Raw genomic sequence first — 19,043 nt, 5'->3', positions numbered from 1 at the left:
TGAATATATGCTTAACACTACTAAACTTAACAACGATTAAGATGGTAAATTTTATATTATGTCTATTTTACCGCAACGAAAGAGAGAGAAAGGGAATGTAATTCCAGCCCAGGTCAGACTCTGAGAAAAATAGAAATGGATACTAGTGTGTAATAGTGGCCATTGATGTTCGATGGATATTTAAATACAGTGTCATACAAATGCGTATACGTATATATTTGATGTCATATTACAATTGATGAGAGATATGACACGTGGAGAACTGGTAAGTCAAAAAATATTTTACCCCAGGACAAGATTTAAAAAAATAATAACTGGAAGAAGCGGGAGTTTAATTGGAAAGTCCTGGCGACCTCACGCCCCTTCGTGCTGTTTATCCGGCTATTGCCACCCACTCCCGGCTCACCCTTCCCTGCTCCGGGATGTTGGGGCTGAGCCACAGTTCCCACATTTCCCACATTCCCTTGCCAGCCAGCTTCCTGCGGTTCCGGGAGGCACTGGTGGGGCAGAAGAAGGGGGAGGAGGGCTTCTTCCCTGCTCCTACCTCCTGTTGGGAGATGACTGACAGCAGCAGACAGCTCCAGCTTCTAGCTTCTTTCCGCAGCCCCACCTGCGCTCCCCAGGCTCGCACAGCCCCTCCGAGGGGCAGCGCCTGGCAGCTACGTCTTCCCCAGACACGAAGCTCCCACGGAGCCGCGCCCCTCCTGGAGGACCAAGCGAGCACCTGCAGAGAGAGGTCCAGGCGTCAGCTCTGCGGAGCCCTGCTCTGAAGCCTTGGTTTCTAGAAATACCACCTCTTCCCATTTGCTCCCCAGCCCGGTGGTAGCTGCTAGGTTATTAATCTCCGGTTTACCTCAGCATTCTTGTTTTCCCTTTCACTACCGGCCCCCAACCACCCGCCCCCAGCCTCCTAACACCTTTGTAATCAACTACCTATATTATATTTCATCTGATGGAAATTCCTCGTGTGATTTCCTTTAAAAAAAATTAATATTTATTTATTTTGAGAGAGAGAGAGCGCGTGAGCACAAGTGGGGGAGGGGGAGAGAAAGAGTCCCAAGCAGGCTGGGTGCTGCCAGTGTGGAGCCCCACGCGGGGCTCGAACCCACGAACCTTGAGATCATGACCTGAGCTGAAATAGATTTGGACCCAGGCATCCCTCCCCCTCCCCCTCCCCTTCCTCTCCCTCCTCCTCCTTTTCCTCCTCCTCCCCCTCCTCCTCCTTTTCCTCCTCCCCCTCCTCCTCCTTTTCCCCCTCCCCCCCTCCTCCTTTTCCCCTTCCCCCCCTCCTCCTCCTTTTCCCCCTCCCCCCCTCCTCCTCTTCTTCTGACGTTTTATTTATTTCTGAGACAGAGCACAAGCATGAGTGAGGGAGGGGCAGAGAAAGAGGGAGACAGTATCTGAAGCAGGCTCTGCGCTGACAGCAGAGAGCCCAATGCGGGGCTCGAACTCACAAACTGTGAGATCGTGACCTGAGCCGATGTCATACGCTTAACCGACGGAGCCACCCGGGCGCCCCTCTGTAGTGTGATTTCTGTTTTTCTGCCTGGATCCTGCTTGATGGAAACTTTGAAAGATATACCACATCTATCTGTCAGTAAAGTGATCTGATAGTGATGCTGCCTCCCCTTGTGTTCCTAGGAACAATCTGGTGTGGATCCCTATAGCAGCAAGATTTTGGTCTCTAGTATTTTCTACTGAAAGGAACCAGGTTCATTGGAGAGTAGCTGACAGAGAGTAGGCCTCTGTTTGGAACAGAAAGCAGAAATGGGTTAGAAAGTCTCACTGTTGTGAAGAAGCAAAAATGCTTGCAGAGATTTCTGGGACTCCCATTGGCCAAATTGTAACAACTTGAGCACTGGGGAAAAAAATCTGTGCAAAACAAGAGTACATAATGATACTCAAAGGAAAAAAGTGAAATATAGTACATTCAAGGACAAAGCAATTAAGAGTTTCAAATAGTGTTTGCAGAAAATGCTCTGTATGCTAATGCAAACCATACACACATCAGAGTCCGATTTAGTTAGCACCTAGGCACCACCAGTAAAATCCAGGAAGTAGCAATTCAGCTTAGTCCAAAACAATACTTGCTTGGGACAAGATCACCCTGGAAAGAGAACTTTGACCCTGTGTTTCAGTCCCAGATCATAATTCATGTATTTTATAATTCAACCAATTATTTCAGTATTTATCAAGTGGCTATTACTGTAGGCACTATTCTAGGCATCTGGGATGTGGCCGTGAAGGAAAAAAACAAAACCAAACCAAACCAAACCAAACAATACAAAAACATGTGTCCTCACGAAGGTTACATTTTAGCTAGGAGAGATCAGTACACAATAAGCCTAATAAAGAAAGAGGCTAGGGGCCCCTGGGTGGCTCAGCCAGTTAAGCATCCGACTTCGGCTCAGGTCATGATCTCACAGTTTGTGAGTTCAAGCCCCACATTGGGCTCTGTGCTGACAGCTCAGAGCCTGGAGCCTGCTTCGGATTCTGTGTCTCCCTCTCTCTTTGCCCCTCCCCTGCTCGAGCTTTGTCTCTGTCTCTCTCTCTCTCTCAAAAATAATAAATACACATTTAAAAAATTAAAAATAAATAAATGAAATAAAGAAGGAGACTATACACGTAGGTTAGAGGGTAGTAAACATTGTGGAACAGGGTGAAAAGATCAGGAGATCCAGAGGTGGGCAGTACGCAGTTTGAAATTGGAAGGCCTCATTGCAAACATGAGATTTGAGCAAAAACTGGAGGAGATGAGGAAGTTAACCAAGTGGGTATCTGGAAAGAACATTCTATATGGAGAAGAGCACGACAGGAGCCCTAACTCGGGAATGTACCGGTGTGTTCAAGGAACAGCAAGGAGGCCAGTGTGATTGGAGTGAAATGAAAAAGGGAAAGAGTGACAGGAGCTGTGGTCGGAGAGGTGTTGAGAGAACTGCCCAAACAGGGCCTTGTAGGGCATCACACTGACTTTGGCTTTTGCTGTGAGTGAGAGGGAGAGCTGCTGCAGGGCTTTGGGGCATGATTCCGCTGGTTTAAAATATCTGCTGTGTTAAGAATAAGACTGTCCGGGTATCTAGAATAGAAGCAGCGGGCCTTGCTGGGAGACTATTGTAATTATCCTAGCATGAGGCGATGGTGGCTTATAGGTCAGGGCAAGTGGCACAGAAGCTGGTGAGAAATGGTTCAAGTCTGAATGTATTTTGAAGGAAGGGCCACTCTTATTTGCTAATGGATTGCACATAGGATGTGAGAGAAAGGGAAGAGACAGGGATGACTCTGAGTTTCTGGCCTAAGCAATGAGATGGATGGAACTGACATCCACCTGAGGTGGGAAGGTTGAGAACAGCAGGGTTTTTAGGGAGGAAGATAAGAAATTCAGTTGTAGGGCGCCTGGATGGCTCAGTCAGTTAAGCATCCGACTTTGGCTCAGGTCATGATCTCGAGGTTTGTGAGTTCCCACCCTGCCTCCGGCTCTGTGCTGACAGCTTGGAGCCTGGAGCCTGCTTTGGATTCTGTCTTCCTCTCTCTCTGCCCCTCCCCTGCTCGCACTCTGTCTCAAAAATAAATAAATATTTAAAAAATAATAATAAAAATAAAAGAAATTCAGTTGTGGTCCTGTTAGGTTTGAAATATCTATCTAGACATCCTCGTGAAGCTATTGACTTAGTATCTACAGTTCAGGAGAGAGATGTAGACCGATAAATACTAGTCAGGACGGGCAAGGCAAGGCTGCAGTGACAAACAATCGCACTCTTACTAGATTCACACTGGATTTCTTATGCGAAGGGCTCTGCTCCTTGTCACTTTCACCGTGGAATGCAGACTGATAGAGGCTCCCCCACCTGGACTATTGCTGTGGGCAGAGGGAAAAAAAGAGCCGGAGAGCCTCACACCCGCAATGAAATGCTTCCACCTTGGAGTGGCCCATGACTCCTACTCACATTTCCTTGGCCAAGATAAGTCCCGTGGCCACAGTTCACCCCAAAGGGGTGAGAAAGTACAATTGTCTTGTGTTCCTGGCAAAAGAAGCACCAGGAATACGGGTGAGCAACATTAATGCCTACTGGAGCCGAAGGTGCACAATAGGGAGTCACGGGCACATACATGGCATTTGAAGGCATAGGACTAGATGAGATGGCCAGGAAGTGAGTGCAGATACAGAAAACGAGAAGTCCAAGGGCTGAGCCCTGGGGGGTCACCAGTCCAGAGCCCATTGACTCCAGTCAATATAATAAGACTTTGGTTTCATAGTAATGTGTTACTACAGATGAAGTAACGAATCAACAACACTGATAACTTAGTGTAAATTGTGCTTAAGTAAGTACAACGCCAAGGTTTTAAATTTCTGTGCTGCTCGTCTATGGTTTGTTTGTTTAGATGCCTTAAAATGATTAAAGTCAATCTGGTTATTTATTAAATTCATAAATCTGCTTCAATTTGTGAGTTACTTGAGTAATCAGGAAGGTATTTTTTAGATTTATCATCTGCTGTTTGGTGCTTGAAGTTCTTGGGAGAATCAGATATGTTATATTTCTGACTACGGTTTGAAATCTCTAAAGGAATTTAAGGAATCAAGTTTGTAAATGTGTCTGACATTTAGGGAAAAATGAATCTTTCAAATGTATCAACTGAGAACAAATCAAAGATAAATGGCAAGTGAGTGTTTTTCATTTTAACACAAAAATTGCTGGATTTATAAATAAATAAAATCTGCATGTTGGGCTAGTAGGCTAAAATAGATTTATAGGTTTATTAGCTAATACAATATTAATGAAAACACAAGTAACATTTAGTGTTTTTTCCAGCACACAATAACACCTGTGGATGCGGAAAATCCAGCCAACCCTCCTCCTGCTTCTGGTGCCCCTCATGATGGCATAGAGGCCACGTAGATGATCCTGTGGTGATACAGGGGCTTCTTGGGTATGTACCCCTCCATCTCTGCGAGTTGTCTGGGGGCTAATTCCAACCCCTCCTACCTATTCCTAGCTGCCACTATTTAGATTGGCCTATCCTCCATCTTGATGGGTGTATGTCTTTTCTAATGGTTTGAACTGACTATTCAACATTTTGAATATTGTTTATTATTTTGGATCATGGTCAAATTCCATGCCATTTCCTTTGGTCTCAAAATCACCACAGGCTGAAGTTCTTTATCCTGACCTAGGTCTCCTTTAGATAGCCAACTCTCCCAGCACCCCTGAATCTGCTCATGGGCATGTGGGGACTTCTGGATCCCCTGCACTCTCGGGGAAAAGTGGACCAACAGTGAGACCTTTATGGCCAGGACTCTGCTTTATGTATCCACCTATTCCCAGCAAGTTGCTCAGAGCCTTGTAGGCGCTACTGTATGGTATGGGGACATGCTGTGCAGGGTAGCAACACGGAGTGGTGGTTTGTTGATGAGTAGCTATGTGGTGGTTTGTTGAGCAGTGTAGAAGTCTGGAGTTCTGGTTTGTTAAGTGGTATAGCATATGGTGTGAGGAGTCAGACTGTGTTTCTGTCTTTCCTGGCTACTTACTAGCTATGTGATCTTGGGCGAGTTAGTTAACCTTCTTGTGCCACGTATAATCATCTAGAAATTAGAGCTAACAACTGCAAAATGTTCCTGAGAATTACATGACATATATATATATATATATATATATATATATATATATATATATATGTATATGAAATAATTAGCAAAGCTCCTGATACATTGCAAAATGCTTAAACATATTGCCTAAAATAACAATTATATAACACAATTTTATTACTGTTTTGTGTGGTCTAGTCAGTTATAACACAATTTTATTACTGTTTTGTGTGGTCTAGTCAGTTTCTTGAACTAAATAACATATCAGAATAAAGAGGAGGGGAAAACAACATTCCAACTCCTAATTCCATCCAAGGAAAACGAATTTGAATTCTTGTCTGATTATTGCAAGAAAGAATCCAGCAAAACCTTGCAGTGTAACAGAAGGGCAGGATAGACATCTTCTAGTGAACCTGTCAAATCTAATTCCTGTTTTCTTTTTTCCTTTCCTTGTATTCTGGACTAGCTTTCCTGGACTCCTATTGCCTCTGAGAGTGCTGGGGAGTGAGTCACCCTCAGGAAGGCACTGCAGAAGAGAGGATGTTGAAAATCCAAGCTGTACCAGGAAAGGTCATCCCCAGTGAACAGGAAGAGGCCTGGGCACTTGGCCCTGCTTGGCAGCTGACCTTTGCCCTTGACTAGCCTCCCTCATGGGTTTGGCACACTATAGGAGTGGGCAGGTCATCCTGACTCCTCTCCACCCTGTATCTCCTCCCGTGCTCAGGGCCAGTGTGAAGGTCACACATCTCTCTTTTGAATCATCTCTGTGTTTAGGCTGCCCAAGTCCAAGCTAACTGGGGACACTGACTGTTATGAGCTGGAACCAGATCTTCACCTTGATGTGAAAGGCACAAGGTTCCATTTAGCAGTATATGAGGAATGGTTAAATTTGCATAGGAGTCAAGGTCAACAGCAACAGTGGTACGTCATATTGGTAATACATACCTTTGATGTGATGTGATGAAGATGGCTCTTTACTTCTATGGTTTTCCTTCCTGAAACCCATAACCCTGTCTAATCACATGAAGAACATCAGACAAATCCCTAAAGAGGGGCATCCTACAAAATACATGACCAATACTCACATCTGCCAGGGTCATCAAAAACAGTGAAAGTCTGAGACATTGTCACAGCCAAGAGGAGCTTAAAGAGACCTGGTGACTAAATGTAGTATGGCCTCCTGGAGGGGATGTTGAACGGAAAGGGACATTCGGTAAAGACTAAGGAAATCTGAATGCAGTGTCAGGACTGATTTATTAATTGTGACAAATGTACCATACTAAAGGAAGATGTTAAAAACAGGGGAAGGTGGGTGTGGGTATATGAGAACTCTTTTCCATACATCTTTTCTGTACATCTAAAACTATTCTAAATTAAAAGTTTATTTGTTAAAATTCTGCATAAGAGAGGCCTGTAATGCAACACCTTAGCCTGTTAGCCATGGAAGGGGCGTGCTGCCACTTTGAAGCCCTACTGTGTGTAGATAAAATGGTTCTGGCCAACCCTTGCAGACTGTACAGTCCAGCAGGTAAGGCCTTTGTATACTTTTGCATTGTTGGAATTTCTCGCAATGAACATGACCTACTTGCATAATCTGATTATTTTATAAATAAAAAAATGCAATAGAAAGCTGAATCAAAGTGACAACTAGTAGGTTCTCCTTGTGCATGTTAACCTGGATTTCCTAGACCACACCAACTCCTATTCTTGGACTATGTTGTTTTTTTTTTTTAAGTTTATTTTTTTTAGTAATCTCTACACTTAATGTGGGGGGTCGAACTCATAACTCCAAAATCAAGAGTTGCATGCTCTTCTGACTGAGCCAGCCAGGTGTCCCTTGGACTATGATTTTTAAACTTTTCTTAGGTTAAACTAGAGATCTTATCAGTTTAGGATAGAGTTTCCCAAACTTACTTAACCTTGACCATGGAATACATTAAGAATGATAATGTATCAATAGAACACCAGCGGACATGGGTCTGTTGTAATGTAAGCTGGTTTTAAAGAAGGCAGCGGTAAAGGTCTCACAGAGGAATTTCCATAAGGAAAAAAAAATTCAAGCAAAACATGTCTTTATTTTTCATGTTCCTATAAAACTTTTAAACATTTTCATTATTATTATTTTTTGCTTTAGAGAAAGAGAGAATGCGCACAAGCAGGGGAGAAGGGCAGAGGGAGACAATCCCAAGTAGGCTCCACGCCCAGCACGGGGCTTAATTCCATGACCCTGAAATCATGACCCAAGCTGAAATCAAGAGTCAGATGCTCAACTGACTGAATCACCCAGGTACCCCTTATAAAACTTTTTAAATAGTTTTAATATATGTTGCGTCTTATCTATTTGTGTTTTAAATTTTTGTATATTTTGTGTCTTTTATGTATTTGTGTTTTAAATATTGTATGTCTTTTAAAAGTCACCTCTTTCTTTTGGAAACAGCCTTGCTGTGGCTGAGAGGTCTATCAGATGCAGCTCTGGCCTGTGCTTGAAGTGCTGCGTGCTGTGAATAGTCCCACCTTGACCAGGTACATTGGAGCAAAGTTGGAAAGGATGTGAAGCTATATGTTGTGTGATATCTGTGTCCTCTTAAATTAGGCTACTCTAAATAGTGTTCATTGTTTCATCTGGGGTGACAAACACCTAGATTTTTTTTTCTTTTAGAAAGTTAAAGCTCAGTTTGCTTATCTTCACTTTAAAGTGGTCTAAATTTGTGTTTGGTTCAGATACCATTTAGAACCTCAAGATCCTTCTTTGTATTTAAAGCTTTCTTATTTTGGTCATAGATCAAAGTTACACATGCTAGTGTTGTATAATTGTTTAATATTGAATAAGCGTTGCTTACTATCATGAACATAAGCTGAAATTATGTGATCAGGTATGTGACATTTGTAGTAATCAATCAATGATGTACATGGGCAGGCATACAAAAGGATTGCATTTGCCTGCATGTAACAGGAATCTGACAATGGTTTAACTAAATATATTTTTCCCCCACAATAAGAAATCTGGAGGTGAGCAGACCAGAATAGGTACAGTGACTCTATGATGTCATGAAGGACCCCAACATTGTCTAGTTCCTTGGGTCACCATCCTTAGCATGTGACTTTTGTCCTCATGGTCACAAGTGAGCTGCTGCAGCTCCAGATGTCAAGTCTATCTGTGCCTCAGGCAGGAGAAAGGACAAGGACAAAAGGCAAAAGTCTCAAAGCAACTGAGTCTTTTCCTTCCATCAGGAAAACATCTTTCTGGAAGCCCATTCAGTAGATATACCTTTATATCTCACTGCCCCAAACCCTGCTACATGACTGCTACTAACTGTGAAGGAGCTCAGAAAAATCAAGTCTTATGACCTGGGCACCCTGGACAAAACCAGGGTTCTACTGGTAAGGGAAGTGGGTAGAGTGCATGTTGTAGAGGCAATTTCAGGGTATGCAACCATGAGCTCACAAGTCATTTGGTAAATGCTACCCCTGCCTCAAAGCACAGAACAAATGTCCTCCAGGGAATGGCTTCATTTTTAAGTATACAAATAATACCTGTTATGAAAATAATACACACTCGTTGTAAAAAACAACAACAACAACAACACCCATTTATGTCTTAGCTAACAAAAGCTCCCTCTCCTAGATAACTGTTAACACCGTTTCCCCTCCTCTCCCTCGGTCTTCATCTCAGAAGTGACAATCTGGTAGGTGGCTCTAAGAGAAAGACCTGGGCACACTGGCCCCAGCCCCTTCCTCTTTTAGGATGGGCCTGTATTCTGGTTGACATCCCTGCTGTGCATTTTAAAGCGTTCATCCAACTGGGCCCCAGACCGGGGAATGTGTCTAATTCAGAGGTTAAGCCTTCATAAACCCACTGGCCACAGACTTTAGTCATGTTATCTTAACAGCTCTATAATAACAAGAATGATATTTTCATTTCCATCAGACAGACTCCTATGTCTGTGTCTCAAATAGTTCAAAACTCAGGAGGGAGGAAAAAAAGGATATTATTTCTTTGACTTCCTAAAACACTAACAATCTTTATCTATGTGTCAGAATTTTTCCCATCCTTTAAGGCCCAGACCAAATGCCAGCCCTAGTACCCTTCCTCCTGAAAGCAGACATAATCTGTCCTTGGTTCAGTCTTTCTATGGCCTTCCTTGCCTTGCTTTTGGTCACTTGCCAAATTTGGCTTGAGACTTACTACATACTTACACCTCACTGCTACTTAGCGTAGGTTGTTCTCCACGTTAATGGCTGGGGTTTAAGACAACCTAAACTTCCTTTTTACCCTCTAACTGACTCTCCTAAACTGAGGGCTGTATGCCAAATTCGGACACTCGTGCATCAGCTAAGAAAAATGAACATTTCCAGCTCTCACACAGTGGAGTCACTTGCCAGCCAACGGCTCTGTTCTGGAGTTTTATTATTTTTTTTTCAATGTCACAGTTTGGGGATGATTATTTAAATATTTAATTATATTTGCAGTGGTTATTTTACTTTTTTTTTTTAATTTTTTTTTAACGTTTATTTATTTTTCAGACAGAGAGAGACACAGCATGAACAGGGGAGGGGCAGAGAGAGAGGGAAACACAGAATTGGAAGCAGGCTCCAGGCTCTGAGCCATCAGCCCAGAGCCCGACGCGGGGCTCGAACCCGCGGACCGCCAGATTGTGACCTGAGCCGAAGTCGGACGCTTAACCGACTGAGCCACCCAGGCGCCCCGCAGTGGTTATTTTATAAAACAAATGTAAAGTGGAAAATGAAAATGCTCACCCTGGCGATCAAAAATGAAGAGCTCAGACTTCGTTCAGTTAAGGCAAACCTAGAAATTGTTAGGCATGCTGAATAGTTGACCTCAATTTGGAGATTTGTTTTATTTACAGTAGTTGACTCTTGTATTGAACTGTGAAGGAACAGAGTAAAATGAAAACAAAAAGCAAAAACCAAAAAACCACGTATGCCATGCTGCATCATTCAGGGTTCCCCAGAGAAAATTGGCATGTTTGTACCACCCCTGGATTGATTGGACCAGGGGAGGCCACCTGACCAGGAGATGCCAATCAGCTTCCCTTTCTTCGGAATATGGAGCTGGGAGTGAGAGACTGCAAGTTTCTTAATGTGGGAGGATAAGCATGAGGAGTGAACTCGGGAGCCGTGGAGAGAGGAAGGCAGTGAGCATATTCCATTCAGCGGGCCAGAGAGACAGAGAAACCAAGCTGTAGAGAGCATGTGGGTGAAATAGAATCACTGACAAATGCTGAGACAAAGAAGAGTCTCCATGGCCCGTCAGTTCCCGATTCTATTCCTCCCCGAGACCTCTTAGCATTCCTGCCCTTGGGTTCTGCAATGTACCCCTGCTTCCTTACAATTTTCCTTTTCTGCAACCAAAGAGTCTTTTAAAAAAATTTTTTTTTCTTAATGTTTTTTATTTATTTTTGAGGCAGAGAGAGACAGAGCATGAGCAGGGAAGGGGCAGAGAGACAGGGAGACACAGAATCCGCAGCAGGCTCCAGGCTCTGAGCCGTCAGCACAGAGCCTGATGCGGGGCTCGAACTCACAGACCGTGAGATCATGACCTGAGCCGAAGTTGGACGCTCAACCGACTGAGCCACCCAGGCGCCCCCAAAGAGTCTTAACTAAACACCTGGAATAATGCCTACAAAACCAAGAAAGTCAATGACTCGCCATATTCTTTTTTTGTTGTGGTAAAATATACATAACATAAAGTTGGCCATTTGAGCCATTTTTAAGTGTACAATTCGGTGGCATTAAGTATATTCACACTGTTCTGCGACTGCCATCCATCTCCAGATCGTCTTGCCATTTTCCTAATCAGGGTCCTTCATGATGCAAGGACTGATCGTTGTAGTTTATGAGCATGAGCTGAGGTGCTATACTCCAGCACTGTGAGATGGCTTTTGGCTTCATTCATTTTGGTTATAGTCCTAATTTGAATTTATTGTCAGGGGACTTGCTTCTTCCTCATAATTTTAGAGTTTAGAAAAATCTAATAGTTACTTGAGGGTTCCAGTTAACCAAAATTTTGGCTGTTTGGGGCACCTGGCTGGCTCAGTCTGGTAAGTGTCCGACTCTTGATTTCAGCTCAGGTCATGATCTCACAGTTGTGAGATCAAGCCCCGCATGAGGATCCATGCCTAGAGAGCTTGAGATTCTCTCTCTCCCTCTCCCTCTGCCCCTCCCCTGCTCTCTCTCTCTCTCTCTCTTAACAAATTTTTTTGGCGGTTTGATAAAATTCGCTGACAATTGCTTTGATTTCATATCCTTTTGCTAAACATCAGAAATAGCTTTACACCTAGACCTACATTCATATGATCCCCATTTTTGCATCACAACTTCCCTCGAGGAGTTTATAGGCAGTCCCTTAATGTAATATAAATATTGAAATTATTCGTTAAAGATCCAAAATTAATGCACTGAGTGCACAGAAATAAATTGTACACATGTTAGATGGGATATGTGCATGGCTACATTTATGCCTGTCATGTTTTCACCTCTTGCAAATATACTTTATCACTTCTCAACTTTTCTTCTTCTAAGTTATGGGGATTTTTAGGTCTTTTAAGCTAGCTACTTAATTCACAGGCTTTTCAACTTCCTTACAAAACATGTTCACAATATGTACGAACAACTACTAAGAGCTGAGATGTGTCTATAGCACAGCCCCTATCCGGGATTCCAGAAACTTCAACGTTGTTGAAGGAGCCACAACAATTCTCTGATGGGATGATGTTGGATTCACATAGTGAATTTTGAGTAAAAATGTTGCCTTGTTTTTGCAGCAAACATTTGGAGAGTGAGAGTTCAGATGGTTCTGGGTATCTAATGATGGAGAGAAACAAGGGTCTCCCTCTTTGAGGAAAACTTCTCTATTGGACTGATGGATGCTGGCCTCAATTCTGGACCTGCCATGTACAGTGGGCTCTTTTTAGGGGCCAACTAACTCTTACTCCCTGGAAGGATTATGGACACTCTCAACCCCTTTGTTCACAGAATTCTGGGAGTTAGGCCACACTGATCTCATTTCAGATGCAAACATCACAAGTGCGTCCTCCCACAGGTCCACAGGGACATGTTGGGCAAGGATTTTTTGTTGTTGTTGTTTATTATTTTTGAGAGAGAGAGATAGAGAGCAAGCAGGGAGGGGCAGAGAGAGGGAGACACAGAATCCAAAGCAGGCTCCAGGCTCTGAGCTGTCAGCACAGAGCCCAACGCGGGGCTCAAAATCACAGACCGCAAGATCATGACCTGAGCTGTAGTGGGCTGCCCAACTGACTGAGTCACCCAGGCGCCCCTATCAGGCAAGGATTTTATCTTTAATCTTCACTTGGGTGCTTCAATAAAGAAAAGGGAGCAGAAAGAAGTTAATTCACTAAATCATTACAGAGGCCATTAGTGTCTGAGTGTGGGAGGACAGAGATGATTAAGACTTGGGACACTGACCACTGAGGGCTTACAGTTTAGAGGAGTCATAATAGAAATTCTGAAAAACTCAAGTCTTTTGTCTCCTGGGAAGGCTGACCTCACCACATAATGTCTCTCCTGTATTATGTGTTAAACCATAACTGTAATTTTATGCATAATCACTATAAATAATCATTATAGAGAATGTGTTGCATTCTTTACAAAAACAAAACAAAACAAAAACTCTTGTGCTCACTGCTTCCCATAAGAAGCTGCATAGTGAGGGAGTCCTTACCCTGACACTGCTGCTTCAGGTGACCTCTGCAGGTAAGGGACTCTGTGTGTGTGTTAAGGGAGGGTGGACAGGGTCTGCCCATTCCAAATATGTAGTCTGGGATCTGGGTGGAGGCCTTCCTCTCCTTTCTGGGGTGGAAAAACTGTGAGGTGCTGTGCAAACTGGTGGCTTTAGCAGCTTCTCCTGATGAAGAAATCAGTGGTGTCTTTTAAGGCTCACTGAGGGATAAATGATACCCGCGTACCTATATTTCCACCTGCCTCCCCACCCCCATAGGTATGTCCTGGAAGTAGCAACTTCTCTTGCCTCATGGGGCAATCAATAGGCTTTTGTCTTCTAAAGCTCAGGCACATAAAACTCCTGGAATAAAACATATGGAGTAAGCTCCTTGACATCGGTCTTGGTGATGATTTTCTGGATCTGACTCCAAAAGCAAGGGAAACAGAAGCAAAAATAAACAAATGGGACGACATCAAACTAAAAAGCTTCTGCACAGTGAAGGAAACAGTGAACAGAACACAAAGGCAACCTACTGAATGAAGAAGATTTGCAAATGACATATCTGATAAGGGGTTAATACCCAAAGTAGATAAAGAACTTATACAATTCAATAATAAAACAAACAAACAAACAAACAATCTGATTAAAAAATGGGCAGAGGATCTGAATAGACATTTTCCCAAAGAACATATATAGACCACCAACAGGCACATTAAAAGATGCTCAACATCCCTAATCATCCAGGAAAGGCACATCCAAACCACAATGAGCTATCACCTTACACTTGTGACAATGGCTACACTCAAAAAGACAAGAAATAACGAGTGTTGGTGAGAATGTGAAAAAAAGGGAGCCCTCCCACACTGTTGGTGGGAATGCAAATTGATGCAGCTATTATGGAAAACAGTATGGAGTTCCCTCAAAAAATTAAAAACAGAAACACCATATGACCCAGTAGTTCCATTACTGGGTATTTATCCAAAGAAAATGAAAACATTACTTAGGAAAGATGTATGCTCCCCTATGTTCACTGTGGAATTATTTACAATAGCTAAGATGTGGAGACAACATAAACACTAAATGCCCATCGATGGAAGAATGAGTAAAGAAGATGTGGCATGCACACACACACACACACACACACACACACACAACAATGGAATACTACTCCGTCATAAAAAAAGAATGAAATCTTGCCATTTGTGACAACATGGATGAATCTTGAGGGTATTAGGACCGAAATAAGTCTGACAAAGAAAGACAAATATCACCTGATTTCCCATGCGTATGAAATCGAAAATACGAAACAAACAAGACAAAACAAAACAAAACCCAGACACATGTATCCAGAGAACAGATTGGTGGTTGTCAGAGGGGAGTGGTGTTGGGGGAAAAAATGTGTGAAAGGGATCAAGATGTGCAAACTTCCAGTTATAAAATAAATAAGTCGTGGGATTGTAATGTCCAGAACAGTGAATATAGTCAATCATCTTGTATGAACTTTGTAAGGTGCAGTTGGTAATTAAACTTATTGTGGTGACTGGCTTACAACGTTTACAAAGGTTAACACTGTTGTACACCTGAATGTAATAGTTGAATTATACCTCAACAAAATTTTTTTAATAAAATTTAAACACGAACAAAAACCCCAAAGGTACCCACCAATGTGTTCATTAAATGTTAAATAGGTAATTGTTCAATGCTTTGTATCAGTGGTTCCTAGGCCTTAGCATGCATCTAAATCTCCTGGAGGTCTTGCTAAAGCTCAGACAGCTGGACTCTATCCCAGAGTTTCTGACTTCGTAGGTTTAGTTTGGGGTCTGAACATTTGCATTTTTAAGTTTCCACAGGATGCTGATGCTTGCTGGTCTGCAACCACACTTTTAGGAACCACTGATCTATATTATTTAGAGCTCCTTAGTGGATTGTTTATAAGTGTTTGAGTGTTTTAGTGATTGAGAGGCTATTGGTTGGGGTTTTTGGTTAGGTTGGGAACGCATTATTATTTTTCCCATTTTAATTAATGCACTATAGATACTCGATATCCTAAAATCTCCAGCACACTTTTTGGGCAGATTAGATTCAGATAACCTGTTCTGCTCATGCTGCCAACTTGAGAACACCTGGGGAGTTGTTGGGAGCCACCTTCTGGCCTGGCGGGCCCACATTCAGGGCTGGATGCCTTCTGATGGGTGGGCCCTGCTGGGAGAGAAGAGCAGCCTGAAAGGGACTTCACAGCCCTGTGAGGAAAGGAGACAAAAGCCCCTGCATTCTGCTGCAAGGCTAAAAAGCCCTTTCATTGCTAATGAAAACAATTCGGAGAACTTGGCTGGGAGCCTGGAGCTGGGGGAACCAGAGCCATGGGTAAGTTATTAAGTGCCCTGTAAAAGCCCCACTGGGCAATTTAGGGAGTGCCAGGCTCAGCTATTGGATGGCATCAATGGAAGGGACTCAATGGCCACCAAGCTCTCTGTGGGCCCGGAGGAGGTGTCAGTATCCCAGCCTGGATAAGAGCTGTAGGTCGGTGTGGTTTGGGATGCCAAAGGGGGATGTGAACATTTTGGAGAAACGGAGCAAGACAAGCAGTGTTTATTTGCCCAAGGAGTCAGGAAGCCTCACTTGTCTTACTGTAGTATCATCTTTCTAGATTCACCACTGCTCCTTCAGTCATGTCTGGAAACTCAGCTTTCTTATTGGTATTAAATCAGAAGATCCAGGGGCACCTGGGTGGCTCAGTCGGTTGGGTGTCCGACTTCAGCCCAGGTCATGATCTCACGTTCCGTGGGTTCGAGCCCCACATTGGACTCTGTGCTGATAGCTTGGAGCCTAGAGCCTGCTTTGGATTCTGTGTCTCCCTCTCTTTCTGCCCCTCCCCTGCTCATGCTCTGTCTCTCTCATTCTTAAAAATAAATAAACATAAATTTTCTTTTTTTAATCAGAAAATCCATACATTCCATTTTTTTTTTCCAGCCCATGAGAGGAGCTTGACAGGGGTTCTAGGAAGTGGGATCTGGGCCTTTCCACCTCTGTGTGTGTTTCCTTAAAGGTTGCAATGGTCATGCTAATGCTTCTTGTATTTATTAGTTCTTGGTCTGCCCATTGGGAAAATGGGGCCAGGAATATCTGTCCTATCCATTGACATGAGGATGTTGGAGAAATCAATTCATTTGAAAGATGAATGAATGAATTATTGGAATAGTGACAAAGAGCGGAAGTCTCTGTGTTTTGAGATTGTTTGCAAGGAGTTCTGAACTCCACAAGGGCGAGGGTTTCTCTGATTTTTCACTGATGTCCCCAGCTCTTATTACAATGACTGATACATTGTAGGCACTCAAAAAAAATGTTGAATGAATGAATGGGAAAAAGGAAAAACAGAACTACAGAATTTAACAATGGGAGGGCTCTTATGGTCTAGCTCAGACCCTGATTTGCAAGCCCAAGCAAGGTTTATACTTTTCCTCACACCACTGTAGGCTCAGGGGTCGAACACTGGGCAGGTCTCCACTGTGCAGCAACTCTGGTCTCCCGTTCATGTTCTCTCACTGTTTTGCCCTGTGAAAATAACTTAAGCTCTAATTATCGGTTCTTGTTTTGGCAAGGAAGAAAAAAACATTCCAGTCCAGCTCTGAGCATAACGTGTCTGGTCCTATTCACTTATAAAAAGTGAAAAAACAAACAAACTTGGAAATGTTCTTGGCATTCTGTGTTCTCATTCCAGGTTCCTGGAGGGGTCAAAAAACACATATCATCTGCGAACCCTTTCTCGGTCACAACTAAAGCCAGCTTGGCCTCCCAAAGCTTCTCCTACATCTTGGACCCGCTGGCAGGTCAGCTTCCAACTAGGACAATCTGGGTGACAGTCCTCAATAGGAAAGGACTGGAGAGGTCTTGTGGTCCCTTTATTATAGAGGTTCCACGGCTTGGCATGGTCACCCAGCTGGCCAGAGGCAGACCCTCTTCATGTCCCAGCCCAAGGATGCTCTATGGAAAGGACACTGCTCATCAACTGACCTGGACGGCCTTCAGACCACAGGGCCCGCCATGAGAGGCATATGGATGGCGAAACTGACCAGCTGTGGGTTAACGGCTGGGGAAGTTGCATGCCTTCCCCCACAGCCTCTGACGGCTCTTCCTCTCCAGGCTGCAACATCTGTTCATATGGCCACCCCTGGCTGCTCCAGCCTGTCCTGAACCTTCCCTGCCTCTTCCCTCAGCATCGGAGCCCATCTGTGTGTTTGTGTGAGCAAAGGAAAGGTGCAGAAAGATGTTTGTCACCTGTTAACAGTGGCTACCTTGAGTGGTGGGATTGGAAGCAGCAGATGGAGATGATTAACTTTTCTGGTACCCAGCTCTGTGTTGCCTGACTTGTTACAACTGGCATCTACTACACATGCAATTTTTAAAAATCCAATAAATTAAAAGACCGGTTGTAGAAGGAAGCATACAGTATGATATCATGCATATAAAATGCAAAACTACAAAACACAATACTGTGCATTGTTTATGGGGCTATACCTAGGTAGTAAAAGCCCCAAGCCTGCCCAAACACTACCTCCTAGTTGGGAAGAGCTGTTACAGAAGGGGGTGTAGTGGGGTCGAGAGAGGCAACTTTGAGCTGTGACATTCTGTTTCCTTAAAAAAAAAAAAAAGAACCTCAAAGCAAATAATGTTCATTGGAGTATTGGAGTGGGTGATGGGTACTTGGGTGACTAGTTAACAGCATTCTCCACAATTTTCCATACATTTGAAATACTTCATCAGCTAAAAGATTAACTTCAATAAAGGGAGGAAAGGACTGAGTATACCTTATTTGTCATGTATCATCTTAGCAACTCCCTGTCCGTTGTCCAGATAGGAGAAAGCAGGGAAGGAAAGAGGGAGGGAAGAAGGAGGGATCATGATGAGTTTGGGAGAGCTAGTCTGCTTTTCTGATTTTCCTTATTCTTTGTCTTCGTTACTTCGGGCCACTATACCCAAATACCATAGACTGGGTGGCTTAAACAACAAATATTTCTTTCTCACAGTTCTAGAGGCTGGGAAGTTCAAAATCAAGGTGCCAGAATAACCTGTGTGGGGTGAGGGTCCTCCTCCTGGTTTGTAGACAGCCACCATCCTGTTGGATCCTCTTCTAAGGGTACTAATCCCACCATCAGGGCTCTATCTACCCTCCTGACACCATCTAAATGGAATCACCTCCAAAGGCCCCACCTCCAAACACTATCACATTGGAGACTGGGGCTTCAACACATGACTTCTGGGGAACACAAACATTCGGTCCATAGTATTCTTTCCCAGTTTGTTTGGTGATAAACAAGAGAGAGAGGCAAAATTGGGGCATCTGGGTGGCTCAGTCGGTTAAGCATCTGACTCTTGATATCTCCTGATATCGGCTTGGGTCATGATCCCACTGTCACTCTCTCTCTCAATAAATAAATAAATAAACTTTAAAAAAAAAAGAGAGAGGGAGGCAAAATTAATGTACTCTGGATAAATGACTGGATAGAAGGATGGATGGATGGATGGATGGATGGATGGATGGATGAGTAGGCAACCTAATGAACCAGTGGTTTCCAGGTTCTCGGTGCAGGTTGGAATCTGCCTTCATCACGAAGGCTCACAGAGGCCATCCCCTGCAGCTATGGGACTGCTCACTGATCACTTGTGAATGTGATACAAGGCATTCGTGAAGCTAGGCCCCTTGTGCTTTTGCCTGTCAACCTACAAGCACCTACATGTGGTACTAAGCAGTTAGAACACTGA

General features: G+C 43.5%; 1 long non-coding RNA gene across 1 annotated transcript; it reads left to right on the top strand.

Annotated features, from left to right (window-relative positions):
• The first annotated feature begins 7,745 nt into the window (after positions 1-7,745).
• On the top strand, positions 7,746-18,611 carry LOC109259705 (uncharacterized). The gene is made up of 3 exons (XR_002076745.2): positions 7,746-7,868; positions 8,019-8,104; positions 17,002-18,611. It is a non-coding gene; the product is annotated as an uncharacterized LOC109259705 (long non-coding RNA).
• The last annotated feature ends 432 nt before the right edge of the window (positions 18,612-19,043 follow it).

Source organism: Panthera pardus, unplaced genomic scaffold (assembly GCF_024362965.1).
Source record: "Panthera pardus isolate Hobbes unplaced genomic scaffold, ASM2436296v1 HiC_scaffold_25, whole genome shotgun sequence".
Taxonomy (NCBI): Eukaryota; Metazoa; Chordata; class Mammalia; order Carnivora; family Felidae; genus Panthera; species Panthera pardus.
This window is presented reverse-complemented; position numbering and strand designations above follow the sequence as displayed.